Below are 24,765 nucleotides of genomic sequence, written 5' to 3' on the forward strand. Positions count from 1 at the left end.
CTCCCTCCCCCCTCCTCTTTATTTTCTTTCTCTTTCTCTTCAACTTTTTAAAAATTTATTTTGAAAAATTGTGTGTATATTTGTGTTTGCATATGGATATGTGCATATGGGTTCCTACAGAGGCCAGAAAAGGCCTCGGATTCCCTAGGGCTGGAGTTAGAGGCAATTGTTCACTGTCTGCTGTGTATCCTGGGCACAGAACTTGGGTTCTCGGCAAAAGCACCTAACCTCTGTGCCATCTCTGCAGCATTGTGACTGTCCATCTTTCATAGTACATCATGGGCTTGGTCACAGCTCTAGGTGGACTGTCCTGTTCTTCTGTCCCCTAATTACTCATGGCTGGCTGCTTCGTGGGAGGTTCTCTGTTCTGTGGGGCTTCTCCCATCGGAACCTCAGTTCTGCAGTGTGATCGAGGGAGCCTGTATCTTTAAGACATTGGGTACAGACTGGATCCCACTGCTTAGCAGAGCAAAGCACCCTGTTCATCAGGGTCCAAACGGTCAGTCTTGAAACCCCTGACTCATTGCCAATGCTGGAGAACCCTGTTGCATCTCTGAGACAGGACAGAATTTGATTCTGGCCGCTACTTGCACTTGCAGTGGGCTGGGGAGAGGAGCTCTGCTCTAAACACAGCACCTTATAAATCCCTCATTGCAGCCAGCATGAGCAGAGCCGAGTTCAGAGCTTAATAACATCACCAATTCCCAGTCTGCTTTCAGACCAGTTTGGTCTTGACCTCCCCGAGTTGGAGCCCAGCTCTGGGGGAGTTGACAGAATTTCCTCACTTTTGGGGTCAAAGAGATTCTTGTTTTGTTCTTAGCATCACTGGCCTCCTGGGACCTCCTAGACTTAGGGACAGACAAAGGATCAGGAAAAAAAAAAATCTTGTAGCATTCACAGTGGGGGGCAGTGCTGCTGTCTGGGAGGTGTTTGGGGACGGGGCGGAGCCTTGCAGTGATGGGCAGAGTCTCATGGCAGGTAGTGGGTGGAAACAGGGCTGCAAGGTGATCTCCTATGTGTGGGGTAGTTCTACAAAGTGAGGAATTGCTCCGAATTCTACCTAAGTCCTAAACGCCCGGCTGGCCTACCCCTGTGTATTACCTTCACAATCTCTCTTTTCTTTTCTTTTTTTTTTAATATGTCAAAACTTGGTGTGTGTGCTTGGCTATGTATGCACATGAGTGTGGTAACCAGAAGTCAACCTTGGGTGTGTTCCTAGCCAGCCTCTAGCCTGCTTTTGGAAGCAGGATTTCTCACTGGAACGGAGGCCGGCCTTGCCAGTGAGTCCCAGGGATCTGCCTGTTCTACCTCCCCAGTGTTGGGGTTTTAAGCAGAGGGCACTATACCCAGCTCTTTAAATGTGGATTCTGGGGACTAAATCAGGTCCTCATGCCCATGTGGCAAATACTTTATCCATTGAACAATCTTCTTGTCCCTTGAAAAAACTTAAAAAAAAAAAAACCCAAAAAACTCCATTTTAACAGTTTGAACATATGTAGTACTCTCCAATAATTTGACTACTAAGCTACCAAGAGTTCAGCATTTCAGGAAATTGGAAACTGTTTGTGTTTGGATTGTCAATGCCACATACCCAGTCTGTCCTTAACAAGATCTTCTGTTGAGATGGTTCTGTGTGTTCATGAGAACCTGTATCAGTGTATTGGAGTGCTGTCAGATTCCTCACTGTTCAACGTCAAAATATATATGATTTTATTTTCAACCCCTATCTTTTTGTTTACTCAGCACATTACAGTTATTGTATTACATTAATTTAAAAACAAAACAAAACAAAACAAAACACACACACATTAGAAGATCAAGGTTTTACAAGGAGAGATAGGCATCCTGAAGGCTTATACTTACTCGGAGACAGGGGATTTGCTCCTGTGACTGAAGGGACGGTGACACAAATGCTATAATTCCCTAATTCCAAGGAGGCCATTTCTTCATATTTTAATAATGTTACAGTCATGCTTGCTAGCTGATGTGCATGTTTTGTTGCCGTGGCAATTAATTAGAAAATCAATGCACCACCTTGAACAATTGCTTTAAAATGCATGGAGCCTGGGGTCTGTGTTTGGAAAGTTTCATACTTTAGGCTTGTTCGTTTTCTTTGTCTCTTTCACATAAGATCATTTTCCTCTTTTCCTGCCGATGCGTGTATCACGATGTGTGGGACTTGTATCTCACTTCCGGGTGGAAAGGCAGCTTTACATGGTTAGGAGAATGGCTCCTGTAGCGAACCCTGGCCCTGCTACTTCCTGGCTATGGAGGCCTAGTGTCTTCAGCTGTGGATGAGGGACCTACTGAAGAAGTTGGAGGTGAGAGTTGGCTCAGCTGCTGCCCTGAGCTGCCTCCAGCAGGGAGTGGTGTGGCTCGTGGCTAGAGAAAGCACACCATCCCTTCAGACACTCGTTCACCACATAGTTTCACAAGCAAAGTGGAAGACGGTGCTTTTCCCTATTGTGCCGACGGGAGAAGCTCTGCGCACTCTGCCATCTTTGGCTTTTCTGGCTAGCACCTTTCATGCCGGGTTGATTCCAGGAACTGCTGTGGTTGTCTCTAGGCAACTACAACCTCTTCTGTAACAGCAGGTGGACCCCTGAACCAGTCCAGGTGTGACAGCGAGGGGTGCAGATCCATGAGACTTCTCCAGAATTCTCACACCGTGCTGAAAGGGGAGGGCGCTACTCTAACATCTTTGCCACGGACCTTTGATGTTACCTGCCAAGAGTTCTCCTTGAACACTCATTATGCCACTTAGGAAGCCATTAATTTTGCAAGTCAGTCTGTTTTTGACATTCATTACGCTAACGAGCCCAACCTCAAGTGTTGATGGAACTATAGATAAAAAAACCTCTGAGCTCTGGAGAAGCCCTTCTGACAGGATGGTTGCTAACCACTTCTAGTCATGATTCTCTCTCTCTCTCTCTCTCTCTGGTATGTGTGTGTCTGTCTCTCTTTGTGTGTATATGTCTGTTTTTCTCTATGTGTGTTTCTCTGTCTCTGTTTCTCTGTCTCTCTCTCTGTGTATCTCTGTCTCTGTCTCTGTCTCTGGTGTGTGTCTGTCTCTCTTTGTGTGTATGTGTCTGTTTCTCTCTATGTGTGTTTGTCTCTGTCTCTGTCTGTCTGTATCTCTATCTATCTATCTATCTATCTATCTATCTATCTATCTATCTATCTATCTGTTTATATGTGTGGCCAGAGGTCAATCTTGTCTGTCATGCTATTCACCTTGGTTTCTGAGACAGGGTCCCTCCTTGGCTTGGAACTCACTGAGTAGGTTAGACTGCCTGGCCAGTGGGTCCCAGGCATCCACTTGTGCTGACCACTCCATCACTGGGATTACAAGTATATACCATAATAACTGTTTTTTTTTTGTTGTTGTTGTTCTTGTTTTTGTTGTTGTTGTTGTTACATGGATTCTGGGATTGAACATGGGTTCTTATGCTTGCAGAGCAAACACTTGAAGTGAACTAACTATTTCCCCAGTTGTGGGTATGATTTATCTGTTTTTAAATGGGAGTAACAAATTAGCCATAGAGTTGAGGTGGGATGAGCTGGCACTTGCTTCCTGTTGCACCATCCACGTGGAAGCTCTTGGAAGTGAATCCCGGCCCTGTATACCTTGCGGCTGCCATGACACCCATGAGCTGCTTTGTGTAACGGATACCAGCTCTAGTGTGACGGCTGTGTGGGCAAGTGGCAGGTCATCATCACTATGGTAATGACTTTACTTTGGTCTGCTTGCCAGTTTGGAGTGCTAACATGCTTATGAGTCTTATCTTTGTTCCCCAACAACTTCCCACAGGAGGGTAGGATACAGGGATCGGAGATGGTTCAGAGGTTAAGAACATCACATGCTCTTTGGGAGGGCCAGGGTTGCTTCCTGGCACTTATGTGCTGACTCATAACCACCTGTGACTTAAGTTCCAGCGTACCCAACACCCTCTTCTGACATCCAAGGGTACCAGGCACTCATGCAGTGCACAGACATACATGTAAGCCAAACACCCATACACATAAAATAAAATTAAAATCAAAATAGTTAAAAAAAGAAGGTAGGTTATAATTTCCACTGTATGAAGATGTGAATTCATTCTATTTGGTAAAAATGTATTGGTAACCCCCAAATCAGTGTTCAAGGGGCTCTCCTGGCCATTTGCAGACATGCACGGTGGTGGAAAATTTTAGTTGCCCAGTGGGAATGTTCCCAGATGAAATGGTATAAAGGGGCACCCGTCCTTCTTGTCCCAACTCTCACACAGTAACCAATGTTGCTCTGTGGTCTGTGGAGAGGCAGGCTTTTCTCATTTGCTTGTAGCTTTTTTGGATTGCTTGGTTGTTGGTGTTTTCTCTGTTAAGCCAGCCCCTAATCTGTCTTCTCTTCTGTGAGTCTGTGAGGTGCCCCATGGAGATATTCCATGTTCAGGTCTGAGCTGCGGCTCTGCTGGCCTATCCACTGTCAGTGAGAGCTGGCTGGAGACAAGCTGTCCTTGCCAGAAACACACATGAAATCGGGATAAGTATTGATCAGTTCATAAAAATTTTATGACTGGATCATAATATTGTGGGATCCTAACCCTCTTTTCCATAGGCACAATGGTTCTGTGTTCTCTAATTTAGCATTTGTAGCAAGTTTGTCTAGCATACCACCATGAAGGATGGACTGTACTGACGACAGCTTCCTTCTCTTCCTCCTTCTCTTCTTCTCCCTCCTCCTCTTCCTCTTCTTCCTTCTCCTCTTCCTCTCCCTTCTCCTCCTCCTCCTCCTCCTTCTTCCTCTTTCTCTTTCTTTCTTCTTCTTTTGAGTGAGGGTCTCACTATATAGCCCTGGCTATCCTGAAACTCACTGTGTAGACCAGGCTGGCCTCAAACTCAGAGATCTTCCTACCTCTGCCTCCCAAATGCTTGGATTAAAGATATGCACTGCCATGCCTAGTCTTGTATAAACTTCTTTTTCTTCCTCTTCCTCTTCGATTTATTTTATGTATGTGAATACACTGTCACTATCTTCAGACACACTCCAGAAGAGGGCATCAGATCCCAGTACAGATGCTTGTGAGCCACCATGTGGTTGCTGGGAATTGAACTCAGGACCTCTGGAAGAGTAGTCAATGCTCTTAACCGCTGAGCCATCTCTCCAGTTCCTGTAGCAACTTCTTAAGGTCCCCATTTCCCCGTTTCATAAGTAGCCTCTTTTCTGTCCCCTGCCCGCTAAGGTTGGACTAGCTACATAATTTTCAGGGCTTAATGCAAAAGTGAAAATTCAGGATTCCTTGTTCAAAATGAAGAACTTAAGGATGAGCTTTAAACCAAGCCTATGGTACCTCTGTGCTGGCACATATCACAGGCCTATGTACAGCCTTGCTTACCCACTAACTCAGTCCAAAAGGTGACCTCTGAACCCCAGACTGGGAGGGAAGGGAGTCTGGAAAGCCAACTGGCTGTAGCCCCTGATATCACTGGTGTGGCAGCCAAGGCTGGTCTAGGGTCTGTCTGGGCCACCATGACCTTATTCCCAGGGCTTCTTCCATGTGATTGGCTATCCCTTTCCAGAACACAAATACTGAGGGATAGTAGCTAGCTCTGCAGTTATCTCTGCATAGAGAGGAACATCCCAGGTGCTGTCTGCCATCTCAACATTCTCTTTGAAGAACTTTTTTTTTTTTTTAAAGTAGAACCCACCTGGTCCATCACTTTATCCAACTTTGACTTTTGGGGAGGAGAATTTGAGACCGGCAGTATTTTCATGCAGGAAGTTCCTAGAGCCTGTGGTTCATCTGGTTTACCATCCTAGAACGTTCCATTGCAAGAGGGAAGGACAGTCAGTTTCATCTCAAAGTGTGAAGAGCTTCTCTAAATGGCCTCACATGGGATTGCACAGTTTGCTCCAAGGAATGTCTGGCTTGGCCTTAAATGCCTCAGTGAAGGACGGAAGCTTGGTAGCCCCATAGACATTTAGTTTCTACCTACTGAGGCCTGTGTCTTAGTCTGTTGTGCATACTATAACATAATACCATAAACGGAGAGGCCCAGGAATGACAGAAATTTGTTTCCCACAGTTTTAGAGGCTAGACATTTGAAATCAGGATAACTTCCCCTTGAGCGCACACAGCAAGAAGGCAACAGCCGGCACCGAGAGGCCTCAGCACAACTAGCTGCAGGCTGAACTAGCTGCAGGCTGAACTAGCTGCAGGCTGTTGCCTTCTTGCTGTGTATTTGTGAGGGGACGAGACAAGAGCCTGTTTTATGTGGGCTTGATTCTACTCATGAGAGTCACATGTTCAGGAGACAATCACCTTTCCAAAGCCATAAGCCATTCTACCATATCTAAACTCTCTCTCTCTCTCTCTCTCTCTCTCTCTCTCTCTCTCTCTCTCTCTCTCCCATCCATCATTCTTTCTTTCTTTCTCTCTTTCTCTCAGCTATATCCCCACTATATTTTTTCCTTCTTTTTGCTTTTGAACCTTTTAGTATGTGTGTGTGTGTGTGTGTGTGTGTGTGTGTGTGTGTGTGTATGCATGTGCCACAAGCACACATGGAGGTCTTAGAATGATGTACGAGATTTGGTTTTCTTCTTTTACCTTGTGGATCTCAGGGATGTAACTAAGGTGGTCAGGCTTGAGAGCAATCACTCTGACCCAGTGAGTCACCCTGCTAGTCTCCTGCCTCAACCCCCTGAGTAGCTAAGAGTACAGGCCTGTTCTGTTAAGTCTGGCAAGAGGCTAAGAATTTCATCATAGAAACCCCAAATGTTCATATCAAAGCACACACAGTTTTTTTTTGGGGGGGGGGCTGGAATTAAAATTAATTGCTAACATTTATACTGATAGATTCATAAGGAAATCTCTTTGGAGAAAAATTATATATTTCTGGTCGCAGTAAGGCTTCTAAAGGCTTCTAGTCCCAGGACTGCCATTGGCTGGGGTGGGATAGCATCCCTTTCTTGCAGGAAGCGTCTCTATTCCCACTCACCCCCCTCCTCTCCCCAGCGTGATCGACACTGCTGAGGCCATGCACGTGTGCAGCTGTTAAATATTTTGACTATTACCGCTGCCCGGAGCCAGCTGAGTTGGTAACCCTGCTCTTCAGAGAAGCGGCTGTCAGCCTCTTCTTCAAAAACAAATTTAAATTGTGACTCCAGGGTCACCCGGTTAGACTGATTAATCTGTTAGATTGTCAGTATTCACCACCATTTCATTTACCTGGAGCGAACTTTCCAGATTGAGTCTAAGAGGGATTCAGAAAAGCTGGCTGAGTTGTGTGGTTAGAGTGGGCACCCCGGGGGGACGTTCATCCTGATGAAATGAAGAGCCGGGTAGGGAGAGCTCAATCAGGGGAGAGAAAAATCGCGACGTCTGATTTCTTCGTGCATTCTGACTGGTGGGCTCCTCACAGGAGCTCTGTGAGGTAGGAAAGAGGGGACGCTGTGTCTCTATCTACTCTCAGGCACCCTCCTCTTAGTGCTGAGCATCAAGGGACCAGAGGCTCATCCCACCATCATTGCTTAAGGCCATGTCCTCCACACCAGTACCACACCTGTCTTTAGCTGGCAGAAACCGGCAGACACGGAAGTGCGCGTCTGAAGGAGATGCGTGGGTTTCCATGGCGGATAGGGGTCTTACTTAGTGCCCCTCCCCTCCTTCCGCATCCTGAACCTGTTAGGAGCGGATACAAGGAGAGAACTGGGCTAAATACGGAAAGAGAGAATGTGGCAGGAGGGTGATCTTGGCTGTCATGTTCTTAAAATATTTTGGTGTAGACAGTGTGCATATGTGTAAAGTTAAATTTAACGCATACCTTAGGAGCTGTTAGTTAATGTGTGTTATTTCACGCATTCCTGTCTGTTTGCTTATTGCCATCCAACACCGCCCTCGGGTTTAGTGGCTTGGAATGCAGTACATGAAGGTTGGTCACGGTTCCGTGGGGCAACCGGCCAAGCCGGGAAATTCTCACCCGGAATATTGTGTGTTGTTGCAGCCAAGGTTAGAAACCCCAGAAGTGTCCTTAGGGCCTGGCACTTGAGATCGTTTGCTTCTCCGGTGTCTGCCACCTTGGCTGGAAAGATTCGCACAGCTGGGGATGGGTCAGGCAATATCTTTCTTCATTTGTCCTTTCCACGTGGCGGCTGTGGACTCGCTTACACCATGGCCATCTCAGGGTAGTTTGAGCCCCCGAGAGCGTTCTAGGAGAGCCCTGCTAAAGCTACAAGGCTCTTGTCACTTGGTCTTGTAACTCACAAAACTTCCTGTCTCCCCCCCACCCCCCCATTGCTGTAATGATTAACTTAATGCATTAGCTTGGCTAGCCCAAGGTAGTCAGGTTTTTGGTCAAGTGTTATTGTAGATGAAGGTGTTTTCTTAAAAAAAAAAAAAAAAAGAGGAGATTAACATTTTGAACAGACTGAGTTCAGAGGGGGACCCTTCTAAAGCAGATGGACCTTGTCTAATTAGCTGAGGGGTTCCTGCCTCCCTGGACAGCTACTTTTGGATTCCAAATGCAGCATCCTTTCTCCCTGAGCCCCAAACTTGCTACACCGTCCTGTGTGTTTTAGATTTGTCCGCCTCCTCACGTGCAGGAGCCAATTCCTTAAAACCAAGTCTCCTCCCCTCCCCATCGCTCCCCCTCCTCCCTCTCTCTTATTACTCTGCTTTTCTGGTGAACTGTCACACACAGTCCCAGTTTCCAAGATGAGAATTAGACCTGTTAATTCCTGTTAGAAAGGAAAAACTTTGGCAATTAAAAAAATCTATGCTTTCTAGTGTGGAACATTCTCTCCTGAAGTTTCCCTTGCCTGTCCACCATGAGCAGGATGGCACATGCCCTGTGTCCGGGGAGTCATTTAGCTTCGTGTCCTGCAAAGGCTGCTTATTGTTCCAACCAGAGGGGATGGAGTGCAAGCAGATGCCATTCTCATTGGCGTCTCTTGTTGGTGACCCCAAGGACGAGAAAGCAAGATGATCCTGTGGGTTTCATGGCTATTTTGAGCCCACCTGCTCTGTGAGGTGACTGCATAAATAGTGAAGCACCCTGAGCCATGTGGCTCCTACCTACCTCTAACACCGCTTTCCTTCCCCAAATTAGAGAAAGTTGAGTGGCTGATGGACTCAGGTGAGTTTGTGACAAGGGCATTTCTCTCCCTTTCTGCATGTGGCCCTTGGGATTCACATGGCTTTAATCTGCAGATTTAATTGGATGAGGAAAAACTAGGACATAGAAATCAGAATCTTATCAGCAGCTGGCCCCACGTTAATAGAAAGAGCAAGTGGCTCCCACAATTCTTGTGCTTGGTAAGGCCTCTGTTGTCCTTGTTCAGTGCAGTGGTGGCCCAGTGGATGCTGGCTGGTCCTTTTTCCTTCTGAGTGGAAGGGTATAGTGGATGCTCTCTTGTCCTGAGGAACAGGGACTTCCCATGAGGCTATAACACGGTGGACTACCCCAGTGGTGGCTGGACCATCATGCGTGCTGATACAACTATATAGATAATGACAAAGCCAAATGTCTTAGGGTTTCTACTGCTGCGGTAAAACACCATGAGCAAAAGCCACTTGAGAGAATTATTTCAGTTTACAACTTTTCAGATCACAGTCCATCACTGAAGGAAATCAGGGCAGGAACTCCAGATAGGAACTGAGGTAGAAGCCATGAAGAAAGTGTGCTTATTGGCTTGTTCCTTATTAGAACAACCTGCTTTTTTATAGCAACCAGGACCACCTGCTAAAGGTTGCACTGTCCACAATGGGCTGGGGCTTCCCACATCAATCACAGATTGAGAAAATGCCTCGTAGGCTTGCCTACTAACCACTTAATTCAGGGCTCTGAGCCCAGTAGGCACTAAATGCATATTTGTTGAGTCCATGAACAATACTAGCCAGGGAAGATGGTAGCTAGTTCTGGTGGGAACAGTACAAAGGTCCTACAACTCAATTTTACCAACTTAGATGATATATACAGAGGTAAATTTAGATACATTTAAATAAAATTTGACTTGCAGACTTTTAGAGTTGATTTTTAAATTTTACTGTTTCTTGAATTCTCAGGATCAAAGAGCATGGCATGGTATATGCTTGCGTTTGCCAATTCACCTATATTATACCTGCTTCCTTTACTCTGCCCTGGGAGACTGGCACATCTGAACCCTCTGGCTGGGTTCTCTTGCCTTCTGGCTTCTGGCTTGCTAACTTATGAGGAGAGCCCTTTAGCTGTGTAAGGATACAGAGCATACATTTCTGCCATGCCTCTTACTGACAAGCCTGACAGGGTGCCATCTCTTATGGAGTTCTTGCTTGCTTGTTCTCGCCTCTTCCCTCTCCATGTCCTGTCATTCTCCACGTACTCGTACTCTCTCTCTCGCTTTCCTTCCCACTTCATTCCTAATCATGGTTTCTACACGCTTCCAACATTTGTAGATCATTTCCACACTAAACACTTCTTCATTCCTAACCTGAGGGTTTCATCTAGTTCCTGCCTGGACTCAGGCTCATAGTCCAGGTTAGTGGTTTAAGACAGGGATTCATTTTGCTCTCCAGCAGGCATTTGGCAGAATCTGGAGATATGGTTGATTGCGATAAGTAGGGGTAGCTTGGGGTGTGTGCTGTGGGCATCTAGTGAGCAGAGGTCGGGGATGCTGCTGACCATCCCACGATGCACTGGGCATTCCCTGAAGCAGGCAGGTATCCAGCCCTGAATGTTAGTGGGGCTGAGATGTTAATATTGTGAGAAACCCGATGTTAACCACGAGATATTAATATTCCCGAAAAACCTGACTTTAGATGTCATGCCTCCTAAACAACTGAAATATCAGCACACATTTGTAAGCTACGGATAGATAAAGCAGTAAACCCACTGAAACTCAAACCTGTGATGTTAACTGAAAAGTCAAAAATGAAGTTATTTTGCTGAAATTGAGTGATGCTCACGAGGACCTATTGTGGGATGAGTTGCTACTTGCTTTGCTATAACCTGGGGTGTGAAGCGTTTCTTTCTGGATGTCTGTCTCCACACGCTCCTGGGAAACCTTGTTCCCGGGGTACCCTGCAGGGTTAGGCTGGTGTTTGGCTTCCATACAATATCCAGCTGAGGAAGACCATTCTCACTGGTTCTCATTAACCTGTGTCAATTGAAGTTATGTTAATCGGTGGCAATATGTTCATAAATGCAGCCACAAAGGAGGGCCCCATGGCATTTCTCAGTCTTCGGTCTCTTTGGAGATGTTACTAAGGACTTCAATAGATTAAGAGAGGATATTAAAATTAAATGTTTGTGTGAACATCTGAGCCCTGGGTCTATCCTGGGAGCTCTGGGAGAGGAACATTGCTGGTGTTGGGTGGAAAATAGAAACGACCCCAGGTTCCTTCCCAGGGTCGATGGTGCAAAGCACATAAAGTCACTGCTGTGGGGCGGAATGTTTTGATGGTGAATAAATAGAGATCCTTTTATTATTATTTTTAAATGCATCATTGTAACGAATGTCTTTTATTTTGTTTGAGATAGCTTATCTCTATGCATCCCTAGGTGGCCTAGAACTCCATATGTAGACCAGGCTGGCCTTGAACTCACAGAGACCCACTTCCCTCTGCCTCCCAAGTGCTGGGCTTAAAGATGTGTGCTACCACATTCGGAGAAGTCTTTCTAATAAAATCGTTATTCCTCGGGAGGTATTGGGTGTGCAGTTCCCACCCATGTTTTAGTCACCATGATTTATTTTCTCATCTGCTGTTTCTGAAACAGCCTCCAGACAGCAGTGGGGGGTCCTTCTCTTTGTAGCTCTTCCCCCACTTTCCTCCCAGCCAGGGATGTGAGAGCTTCAGGAGGCTTGAGTTTTGAGTTTTGCACTTTCTTCCAGCCCGCCCCCACCCTGCCCCATCCCTGCCTTGTATTTCACAACACGTCCCAGTGATCTTATCAACCACGCAACTCTTACGTTGCTCTTGTCTGAGTACCTTTCGCAAATCTAAAACAATTATGAAACCATTTGGAAACAATAATGCTGAAATGCGAATACTTCAATGTTATTAAACTGTTAGCATCTCGGTGAATTATTTCCTACGGTTAATCACTTCATTTCTTTATAGCCAGCCATGATGGACTGCTACTTATGGCTGTTTCCTGTTCTGTCAGAAAATATATTTACATGTTAGAAGTCCCTTTGGACACTCAACCACCCATGTCAACATCATCTCAAAGCATTTTTGGTTATGGCATCTTGGTGGTTGTTGTCGGTGGTGGGGTACTTCAATTTAATTTGGATTTTATTTTTAAATAAATATTTGGCTATGATGATTTTGATGAAAAGCTCTTCACTGGCTTAATGAAGGATTTTTATGGATCTATATAACACCCGTGTCTTAATTACTACAAATGGACAATAAACCCTTTCATATACGAGAATGGGAAACATAGTGAGCGAGCACCATTAGGAACAATTGGATTTTCACTTGATAATTTAGTAAAAAAAAAAAAAAAATGTAAATACTGCAAATAACAGCCCAAGGGGGTGTCTCTGCAGCTCCGGGAGAAACTGTGGAGCAGAACTAATTTTTACAGAGATATGGCTCCGTGTTTTTTGAGCTGTGACAAAAACAAAATATAAATTCATGCCGCGAATGAAATAGTCACTCATTCGGTGGGTGCTAATTAATTTCTCTCTGTGTGCCAGAGACATTTAATCCCTCATCACCAAAAGCCCCTGAGTTGAGGAATATGCCTAGAGAGGAAGTGTCTGCTGCTGGGGAGTTACCTACAGTAGATGAGTGCTGAGATGGAGGCCTGTTTACTTATTTGAGATAGGCTCTCACTCACTACATAGCTCTGATTATCCTGGAACTCTTTATGTAGACCAGGCTGGCTTTGAACTCAAAGGAGTCTGCCTGGTTCTACCTCCCCAGTGTTGGGCTTAAAGGACTGTGATACTGGCTTTTGCGTTTAATATACAGTTGCAAAAAAATGGTAAAAGTATACACTTAGTATACTTTAAATATACATTTTAGTATACTAAATGTATAGTTTTAATATCATTTGAAAGTACACTTCTACTTTTAGAAAGTTGACCATAAAAAGGGCACACTGTGTGACCCCGGCAACCCATTATTAGCCGTGTCTCTTGCCTGCACCAAAAGGTCATAGCCCATGACTGCTGTGTACCACCTACATTTGTGTTCATGAGTCTGTGACATTTGTCCCTTGACGAAGCCACCTTGTGTCTGACCCCTCAGGATGTTCATGCTGTTCAGAAATGCATAACTGTATTTTACTTTTAGTAACTTCTCCTATGCAGAAAGTTTTTGAACTAGCATGTATCTAAGACCCACTGTAAGAACAAGGCCTAGAGGCTTCACTTGTAGATCCTGATCCCCCTTGATCTTGACTTAGGGTCCAGTTCCATGTCTTGTTTTGGTAAGTACTCCATGCCCAGACCATGCTGCCAAGACACTGGTTTCTTCTAGCAGGTCAAACACTCAGTCCTTCTGAAACTGGTTTGTTGTTGTTGTTGTTGTTGTTGTTCTCTTGTTTTGCAGTTCCATGAGAAGATTTAATTTGGTATGGAAATGAAGGCTCAGGGCTTGCCTAGCATATGCAATGTTCTGGGTTCATCCCCAGATTGGGAAAAAAGAAACAAACAAAAAACAAAACCCTTAGCTCATAATTAGATGGATCAACATTTCAGAAACCCTTCTTGGCTTTCTAAAAGGTTTAGGGTCTGTTTCTGTGTGTGTTTATGTTTGTATGTATGTGCAGGTATATGTGTGTATGTGTGTCCTTGTATGTGGTAGCCTACAGTCAATGCCAGATTTTCTCTCTCTCTCTCTCTCTCTCTCTCTCTCTCTCTCTCTCTCTCTCTCTCTCTCTCTCTCTCTCTCTCTCTCTCTCCATATCTCTATCTTTTTTATGAGACAGGGTTTCTCTGCCTTGCCCTTGTCTTGGAACTTGCTCTGTAGACCTCCTTGGCCTTGAACTCACAGAGATCAGCCTACTTCTGCTTCCCAAGTGCTGGGATTAAAGTTGTCCACCCAGCTTATGTTGTATTTTTGATGATGTTGTCTCTCACTGATGGAGCCCCTTGACTCAGTGTGATTGGCCATTGAGCAAACCCCAGGGCCCTTGCCTCATCAGTAGTAAAGTTAGAGCCTTGCTGTCACTCCTGCCTTTCTCTGAGTTCTTGTGGCTGGAATCCTGATCTCCATGGTCATCTCCCCAGGTCTGTGCAGGGGCAGTAGATGGTAATGTTCTAATGATCCTCTGAGAAACTGAATGCTAACCTTCTGCAAAAAGAGATTCATAACTTGACACTGATGTGAATTAGAGCAGAAGATTATAAAACTCTAGAACTAAAGTATGAAGAAAAATTTCTCCTTCCACTGTAGGTTTGTTTTTTTATTTTCGTAGTGAGATGAGCCTATTGTTTCAGGGATCAGGTATATAAGGACCTTTTTAGGGGTTTGGGTGGAAAGGGCTAATTGGTTATAGCATCAACCAAGCAGAAAGGGCTGATTGGTTACAGTACAGCACCTAATTATCATATGGGCAGGAAGCCAGAGTGGGATGTGTGTGCTGAGTTATTCAGCCTTGCAGGGACTCTGTACAAAGTCACTTTTCAGACAAGGCCAGGCACCTGTGTTCAGGGACACTCTTCAGACAAAGACAGGCAGAGACAGGAAGTCCTGCTGAGAAAGGGAGTCCTCCTTCCTCAGAAAGCTATCAGGTTACAGGAGACTGCTATAGTAACAACAAAATTCCCCCCACATTTTCCCAGCACCAATAATACAGTTTATTGGCTTCTTATAAAGGTTGTGCGCCGGACTTGGTGGTGCACTAGCAGTTCAGCACACGGAATCTAAAGGTGGGAGGGAGGATTATCACACGTTCAAGGCCTGTCTGGTCTACACAGTAAATTCCTGGCTGGTTAGGGCCTACAGACATACACACCACCACCACCACCATGACCCCTCCCCCACTGTTGCCATCCCTAATACCACCACCACCACCACTAAATCTTGGGTGTGCTTGCCCTTTGGTTCTTGGTTGAAGCTCTGTCATTGGGCTGGGGTTTACTTCCTGTAACACAAAGTGTCACCTCTGCCCTAGGCCTTTCTCCTTTTCCCATAGCTCCTATCACACATGGATTCTACACACACAGGATTCCCATCACAGGTTTCTAGTGGTCTACAATGACGAACTCATTTTCAAATGAGCCAGAGTCAGAACAAGAGAACATCAGTTTCAGGATTTCTGAGATGTTTTCATGTCTTTTTCCTCTGGAAAAAAAAAATGTTTTAGTTCATCTCTAATCCAAGAGGACTGCCTGAGTTCCCACAGGATTCTTTTGTTTTACTTTTCTAGTCAATACCTAGGTTTTGGGGAAGGTCACAGCATGCTCTTTCCTCCCATCCGTTCTTCTGACTGCCTCTCTTAGCCCTTGTGTGTAAGCCTATATTAGACTATCCTAAATAAAACCTCCATGTCATGAAAATTAGAATTTAAATGCTGATCCAAAAAGTAAGCCATTTTCAATTCTTAAAAGATTAATCAAAGTGTCAAGGAGAAAACTATTGCTCAGTTCTATTGTCTGGATATAACTCAACTCTACTCTGTGTTAATAGTTTGACAAGGTTGATTACACTTCCCAAATTAGATTAAAAATGATACATATATTTTTATTTTATGTGTACATATGCCTGTATGCATGTCTGTGTACCGCATGCACAGCTGGTGCCTTCGAAAGCTAAAAGAGGATGTCAAATACCCTGGGACCAGAGTTACAGATGGTTGTGAGCTGCCATGTTGGGACTGGAAACCGAACCCAATTCCCCTGCAAGGGTAGCACGTGCTCTTCAGCACCGAGCCATCGCTCCAGTCTCCCAGCCCCCATCAGACTGTGCTCAGGGAGTTTAGCTTTTGCTCTTAGAAAGTTACAGGTGACATCGGAGCTACATAACTACATATCGCCTCAATTATTTGTTTGTTTGTTTGTTTGTTTGTTATTCAGTCATACTGCTTAGGAGCAGAGTGAACTGTGGCTCACTATTCATTCTGGTTTTGGCCCCTTGCTGGCTGTGTGGCTGTCTCTCCTTTTTATGACATCTACTTCTGGACAAATGAAAGAGATTTCTCTCTTCCTTATCCCTCTCTTCATCATTCTTTCCTTCCCCCTTTCCTCTCCCCACTCTCCCCCTCCCCCTCCCACAGCTGGCCTGTGTAGGTGGAAACACTAACCGTCCCAAGGGGACATCTCAATCAATACAGGCACGACACAGTACAGAAAGATTTTTCTCTCTGTTGTTACTGCAGTAATTTGATATTTGCCTTGCCAATAGCCACCATGTCTTCTTTTAGCTAAATGACATTTATTTGACACCTTTTGTCACATGAATAATCTTTACCTTGTGCAGTCTATTTATCTTCTTTGGGGGCAATTTCTGTTCACATAACATCTGTGGTGTAAGTCTATTGCTTATTGAACATGTACAGTGCCCCAGGGCTTGGAGGGAGATACATTTCCTCACCTGACCCTTAAGAGGTCAGCGGGGGGAATCACAACTTGACAGTGAGTCCCCTAGATGCAGGAAGCTAAAGGGTTTCATTCACTGTGGCAGAACTAGGATTCCAACTCTGGCCCTCTGGATGCCAGTTGGTAAGGTAACAAACTATCCCCTGCCCCCAACAGCTGAAGGAATGTAGAGAGGGTGTTGAGATGTCTGACAGATAGACGACATCACAAAACAGAGTCTGTCCTCTTGCCAGGAACTTCAGGCAATACAAAGAATCACCTGAGATCCAGGTTCTGCTAGACTTGTCCCCAACGTCCCATTCCCCAGCCTCCCACAGTCAGGGTGCCCCACATCAGCGCAGGCCTGGGGTTCTGTCTGCATATGGTGCTTGTTGTTTCCTAAGGCTCTAATTTGGCATCTTGCACCATGTCCTTGGAGGACTCAGACAATGAGGGCTTCTTGCTGCAACCACAGGAAGCCTTAGGTGGAACTGCTGTCTGGTGGACTTAATCACTGCCTAGACGAGGCACAGAGGGACAGAAACGTGTTGGCTGCCCAGGCACTGATGTGGAAAGAGAGTTGGCAGAGGGGGACGCACTCTTTGTCACGTGGAGAGAGCACAAATCCTCGGATGGGGGGGAGCAGTGCTCTGGCTGGGAGTCTGGAAGGTTCAGCTAGAGGGCAGAAGGGACCATAACTGGGACTCCAGTACAAAGTCTGTTAAATGGCCCTCCAGGTTGTCAGTTCTGGGATCACTTTTTACTCCCACTTAGAAATTTCTTGTCTTAAAAGAGCATTTTTAATTTATTCTTTAAAAGTATCATACATTTATACAATGTGTTTTGATCACATCTATCTGCCATGACCTCTCTCCAATTCCCCCCAGTGCTCTTTCTTACCCTGTAAGAGAGAGATTCTTTTTTTTTTTTTTAGATTTATTTATTTATTTATTTTTATTATTATTATTATTTTCTTTATTTACATTTCAAATGCTATCCTGAAAGTTCCCATACCCCCCCCACCCCTGCTCCCCTACCACCCCCTTCCTCATGGTGACTGCTTGTGGACGTTGTACATCGTGGTGCGCACTAGGCTCCGCACCACGATGTACAACGTCCACAAGCAGTGGCCCAGGCCTTCCCTTGTGCTGGGTCATATTAAGTTTGCAAGACCAAGGGGCCTCTCTTCTGCTTGTGGACGTTGTACATCGTGGTGCGCACTAGGCTCCGCACCACGATGTACAACGTCCACAAGCAGGATGAATTCTTAAGAATTCATTATAGGGCTGGTGAGATGGCTCAGCAGGTAAGAGCACCCAACTGCTCTTCCAAAAGTGCAGAGTTCAAATCCCAGCAACCACATGGTGGCTCACAACCATCCTTAACAAGAGAGAGATTCTTAAAGGGAAACAAAAGCTTCAAAAGTCTCAACTCTTCTCAGGTCACCTGGAGGCTGAAGATAGAAGGGAATAAGGAGAAGGCTTTCCTGGTGTTCAAGGTCTCCCTCCCTGTACAACAGAGTTCTTGTCAGCTGACATACAATAAAGTGAATGATGGTTGTGGTCAGAGAAGACATGCAGATGGTCCAAATGTACTTATATTGGCTCCATATATAACCATACTATTAAAGTTAAAGAAATATACTAGAAAAAGGAAATCAACTAAAGCGTTTAATTATGTTTTTTCTTCCTTCCTTCCTTTTCCCCTTCTTTGCTTCCTCTCTTCCTTTCCTTTCCTTTCCTTTCCTTTCCTTTCCTTTCCTTTCCTTTCCTTTCCTTTCCTTTCCTTTCCTTTTCTTTATTTTTGAGGCATGGTTTCTCCATGTAGTCGTGGATATAGCCCTGACTGTCTGTAGACCAGGCTGGCCTCGAACTCACAGAGATCTACCTGCCAAGTGCTGAAATCAGAGGCTAATTTATGTGTGTGCATGTATGCAAGTGTGTGTTGTGTAGATTTTACATGGGTGTGAATACGTGTGTTCACGTATGTCTGTGCCTATGTGTGTATGCGTGTGCCCTTGTGTGTGTAGGTGCCTGTATGTGTACATGTACATGTAGAGGCCAGAAGATGACACAGGCTATTGTTCCTCAGGCGCCTTCTGCTTTGTTTCTTTACATTCTTTTTTGAAAAATGTGCACTGGTGTTTTTGCCTGCATATATGTCTGTGTGAAGGTATCAGATCTTGGAGTTACAGACAATTGTGAGCTGTCTCATGAGCTGCTGTGTTGATGTGAGATTTGAACCTGGGTCTATCAGGAAGACCAGGCAGGGCTCTTAACCACTGAGCCAACTCTACAGCCTCTTAAGAATGGGTTTCTCATTGTTCTTGAACTCACTAAGCAGTTTAGGTTAGAAGTAGCTGGCCAGCTACTTCTAGAGATCTGTGTATCCCGAGTGCTAAGCATGTGCCATTACGCCTGGCTTTCTTTCTTTTAAATATGTGAACTGGGATTCAAACTCAGGCCTTCATGCTTGCATGGGAAGCACTCTTCCCAGCAAGCCATCATCCTAACCCTGCTGCACATTAAAAAAGATGTACTTATTACATACCAGAACAGAAAATCAGAGCCCATTAGGGATGATTGTGAGCCACCATGTAGTTGCTAGGAATTGAACTCGGGACCTTTGGAAGAGCAGTCCATGCTCTTAGCCACTGAGTCATCTCGCCAGCCTCCCTGCTGGATTCTTTTAAGAGAGGAGGACTTTTGTTTGTTTGCTTGCTTTTGTTTTTGTTTTTTTTCTAAATAGGGGTTCTCTTCTATCCCTGGCTGCCCTGGACTCTCTCTGTGGACCAGGCTGGCTTCGAATTCAGAGATCTGGCCGAGTGCTGGGATTAAAGACGTGCATCATGGTCACCTTCTGAAAGCAGGAGAATCTTCATGAGGATTCTCAGGCTCATAATCCTCCAAAAAATATGATGATCTGAATTTAGTGTTTTGTGTAGCAAGGAGCAACATTTCTTTTCAAGGTCCCCCCCCTCCAATTTGTAGACTTGTGAATTATTTCAAATTTATCTCTACATAGTCAGACTCAGTAGACAGCACAGCTGATTTTGAGAAGAACACAATGCTTTTTCCTCCTGAGACAAGGTTTTCTTTTAGAGCAAGGGCTGACCTCAGAGCCCCTCCTCCTAGCTCTGCCTGCGGAGCTGCTGGAGTTACAGGGATGTGGCACCAGGCTTGGTCAAAGAATACTTCTTATTAACTCTACTTTCAAAACATTTATTTCACACAAATGAGCAGATATACAAATGGGTGGAAAACATCGTAAGCGATAAACTTAATGTGACAGTAACTCATGAAAACAGTCATTCAGCACAAATTCCAATACCTCTCCCGTCTCTGTTTATTCCAGATGGATTTTAGTGGCTTTCAGATGTCTTTGCAATTGAAAAAATTTAAACACAAACACTCCAGCGGTCATACTGAGTGACATAATCGAATTAACTTGAATTTAGTTTCCTGGTTTTTCTAACTGCTGTGTTGTCTCTATTTATTTTGAAGCTCCTATTTAAACACAGAAATACACTTTACCATGGGTAGAAGAGCTGTGACCAGAGGAGTGGAGGCCCCGTGTGTTCTGAGATGAATATAATGAATTATCAGAATCTATTTCCACATAGGATATAAGGTTTGTTAAAGGATAAATAGAAAAGCCATGCCAGCAAAACATTTTATGTTCTACTGAAACTGAGAACAGTGATTGCTTAGAACTTAGATCGGTGTCAGGGTATTTTTTTCTTTGTTGTTGTTGTTCATTTGTTTTCTTCATGATTTTATCATTGACATCTTTTAGATTTTTAGAACATAAGCCATGGGCTAGAGAGATGGCTCAGTGGGTAAAGATGTTTCTCACACAGACATGATGATCTGAGTCTTATTTCTGAGTCAAGACCAACTCCAGAAACTTGTCTTCTGATTGACTTCTGCACATAAGCTGAGATGTGCAGGTACACACAGACACAGGCACAGGCACAGGCGCACAGACACAGGCACAGGCACAGGCACAGGCACAGGTACAGGAACAGACAAAGACAAAGACACAGTCACAGTCACAGTCACAGTCACAGTAACAGTCACAGTCACAAGCATAGGCACAGGCACAGGAACAGACAAAGGCATAGACCCAGGTACAGGANCAGACAAAGACACAGTCACAGTAACAGTCACAGTCACAAGCATAGGCACAGGCACAGGCACAGGAACAGACAAAGACACAGTCATAGTAACAGTAACAGTAACAGTCACAGTCACAGTCACAGGCACAGGCACAGGCATAGGAACAGACACAGGAACAGACAAAGGCACAGACACAGGCACAAGCACAGGAACAGACAAAGACGCAGTCACAGTAACAGTAACAGTAATAGTCACAGTCACAGGCACAGGCACAGGCATAGGAACAGACACAGGAACAGACAAAGGCATAGACCCAGGTACAGGAGCAGACAAAGACACAGTCACAGTAACAGTCACAGTAACAGTCACAGGCACAGGCACAGGCACAGGCACAGGCACAGGCACAGGTATAGGCACAGGCACAGGCATAGGCACAGGCATAGGCACAGGCACAGGCACAGGCATAGGAACAGACACAGGAACAGACAAAGGTACAGACACAGGCACAGAAACAGACAAAGACACAGTCACAGTAACAGTAACAGTCACAGTCACAAGCATAGGCACAGGCACAGCTACAGGAACAGACAAAGGCACAGGCACAGACACAGGCACAGACATAGGACCAGACACAGGCACAGATATAGGCACAGGCACAGGCACAGGTACAGGCACAGACATAGACACAGACATAGACACAGACATAGATACAGACACAGACATATAGACACACAGAAACACACACAGATACACAGACACTCAGAGACACAGATACACATACATAGATACATACACACAGATACACCCACACATACATAGATACATAAATAAATAATAGTCTTTTATGATGATAGTAATGAAAGGAGAACTAAAATCTGTGAAGGATTTGCCCAAGACATTCCACCTAGGAAACTAAAGCACATAGATGTCCATGTCTCTGCTACATTGAAACTTTTCTAGATGACCTGTAATTCCTGGTGCAAGGGGCATACTAAGGAAAGAGTTGTTAGAGTGTATTATTTAGGGACTGTTGACGGGAAAATTGTATGTGATTAGTACAGAAGTTTCCATCATGGGCATGACTGTGCACTCAATGAGACCTAGGTGAGCAATGTTCTAGTAGCGAGTGCTGGAGAGGCCATAACTGGGCATGTCCACAAAGCACTTTATTCATACAAATTCAACATGGTGTCCAAGTTCATGGCAAATCTTGAGTTCTGGAACTTTCTGGAAATAAAGAAAATGCATATATTTGAATTTTTGTTTGAATCCTTTGATGCAGAATCCACAGAGACAGAAGACTGCCTGCTGAAGTAATTTATTATTGTGTGACACTACTTATGTCTCTGTTTAAACAGGGACTTCAAAATGAACAAAGACAACAGTGACATAAAGTCCAGGAAAAGAATTCAGGACATTCTTGTGACCATTTGGGAAGGTCATAACTCCTACCCTATCCGTAGTAATCCCATTTTGCAGGAATGTTTTAGCTTCATGTATCTGAGCTATTTCTAATCCATCACCCCTTCTCTACCGTGTTTCTCAAAGGTCCTGGGCCAGCTTGAGCCAGGGTTATGAGTCTTTGGAAATGGGGTTGCTTGGAGCACATGATCTTGTTGGGGTACATGAGTCTGCAACCCCTCTATGTCAACAGGAATGATGTGATGTACACAGTAAGTGGGGTGTATTCGTCACTCTCCCCATTCCCCTGTGGTCTGATTGCCTGGGAACATAGCAAGGTCAACAGTGTACACTCCAATTAAACTTCTTTCTAATTCTTGGTCAGGGTGATCAAAATGCCAGCCCACTCCCTTGGCACTAGAGGCAGAAATAGAGCCACCTTGCATCCTTGGCAATGCCGGAAGTTGTCTCTTAGCAACTGTGTTTACTATTCTCTCCCAGTTATGCTTTCTTCCAAAATGGTTTCTCAACACATTGTCTCAGGGGACCACTGTGACCCTCTAATCCCATTAGGAGATGGTCCCTTTGCAAGGAAATCTCATCAGAAATTCCCATGGAAGAAAAAAAAATATGATTATTAGATTCAGCTGAAGAAATCCTAATTATATACAAATACAGCCTGTCCAAAAGATGTCCCTGGAGAGCTGGGGCCACAGGACCTATGCTATCCTTACCGTGTCACTACTTACTGAGATTTGATTTTTACCACAGGGACACTGAAGATGACAGGTGTGTTCCATCTGTTTTTTGGCATAAGGCGGAATGCCCGTGGGAGTTGGGAGCACCCACAGCCAGTAGTGACCCTGGTGTCCACAGACTATCTGGGAAAGAGGGAAATGACACCTTGTGATACACAGTTTTGTGGGATGGTGGTGGGATAGTTTGAATTTGGAAGTAGAAGGCAAGTGACTGCTGCAGCTCAGGTCTTAAGTGCTCCCCTGAAGGACTGTGTATACAAGTCTCAGGTTGTAAAGTATCATTAGTGGAATATGGTGGTACTTTTAAGAATAGGGCCTAGTGGGAGGTCTTTAGGTCATTGGAAGTATGCCCCAGTAGGGAATTGTGGGATCCTAATCTCTTCCATTTCCTTCTGCTTCCTAGCGATAAGGCGAGCAGTTGAGCTGTGTGACATACTCGTGTGAAATGTTGCATTGCCCAAAGCAAAGGGACCAACCCATCCAGGTGGAGGCTTCCAAACTGTGAGCATAAATCAGCCATTTCTCTTTATACGTCATCTTGGTGTTTGCTGTAGTAATGAAAAGCTGACGAATAGAGTGACTGCAAGTGCTCTGTCTCATATGAAAGATGAGACTAGACAGGAAGTTCCCACGGCATCTTAGATCATACTTATGTCGTAAGACAGTTTGTTCGCCAGTCCTGGGCTCTCTGCCTCAGACTCATTTTTTGTCATTCCTCTGCTCTGCTTAAGGGGGGGCAGGAGATGACCCTTGCAGGCTCCACTGTCATCTTGGCTGGCTTGGGCCAATGGAATGCTCAGGCAGGGGGTAGGAGGTGTAAGCCCAGATGGCTTCCCTCCTGTTTCTGCCTTCCTGTTGGGCTGTTGGGGACAGGGTCTCTGGTGGTGGCAGGATAAGTTTCAGTTTCTGTAGCTTCAGGCAGACCATGGTTCTGGATTCTGTAGAGGCTCTGATCCCCTGGGCTGGGACTATGCTGACCCTTCCCTCTGTGTTATTCATTGCCTGCTGGGCAGCAATACCTTCCTGCTGTCCCTGAGCTCTGAACTTCCCAGTGTCCCCTGTGGCTTCTCAGCAATTCCCATTGCTGGGAAACCAGTTCCCCCTTTAGACATAGCCTGCTTCAAATATAGAGATGTCTCCATTTCCCCTTAGATCATGAAGGACACAGCCTAATGCAAACCATACATGGGACAGAGGTTTAGTTTATTCTTTACCCTTAAAGAAGATTTATTTTTAATTTTGTGTGTGTGTGTGTGTGTGTGTGTGTGTGTGTGTGCGCCAAGGGGTATAGGTACCCTTGGAGGTGAGAGGCGCTGTACCCCCCCCCCCCTTTCAGTTACAGGTAGTTGTGAGCCGTCCAGCATGGGTTCTGGGTACTGAACTCTGAACTTGTTTCCTCATTCAGGAGCAGTGCCCACTCTTAACTTCTGGGCCTTCTCTCCCACTCTCCTCATTTCCTTTTTTTCTCAGACTCCATTAAGGAGTGGACCCAACCTGTTCTAGCCTTGACTCTCTGTAGATGTGTGCATCATTAGAGGATCATTGTTTTCATGCTTACTAAGGACAATCAATTGAATGGACTTCGTGGCTCAGCATTTATAAAGGCTGGTGTTCCATAGTCCATAGCCTGTCCAGCAAATGACAAAGGTCCGTCAGCTGGGAGAGTAGCCTAGCTGGATCTTGCCTCTGGTGGGTCAGACCCCAAAGCCTAGGATAGCAGTTGCCCTTGGTTCCAGTTTCCCATTAGGGAAACCCTGGTGGGAAATGGTCACTTCTTGCCTTCCTGACAGGAGGCCACTTCTTGCCCTTGCCCCACAGACAGGACACCTGACTCCCAGTTTGAATGATGCACTTGCTGAAGGCCCACATGGCAGCACACAGAGAGGAGAGCTGTATGCTATGTCAAGTCTCTCATTCCACACAGGTGCTTTTCAGAGAACTCTGGATGAGAGAGAGGAAGAGGGAGAGGGAGGGGGAGAGGGAGAGGGGGAGGGGGAGG

The sequence above is a fragment of the Mus pahari genome, chromosome 2, assembly GCF_900095145.1.
Source record: "Mus pahari chromosome 2, PAHARI_EIJ_v1.1, whole genome shotgun sequence".
Taxonomy (NCBI): domain Eukaryota; kingdom Metazoa; phylum Chordata; class Mammalia; order Rodentia; family Muridae; genus Mus; species Mus pahari.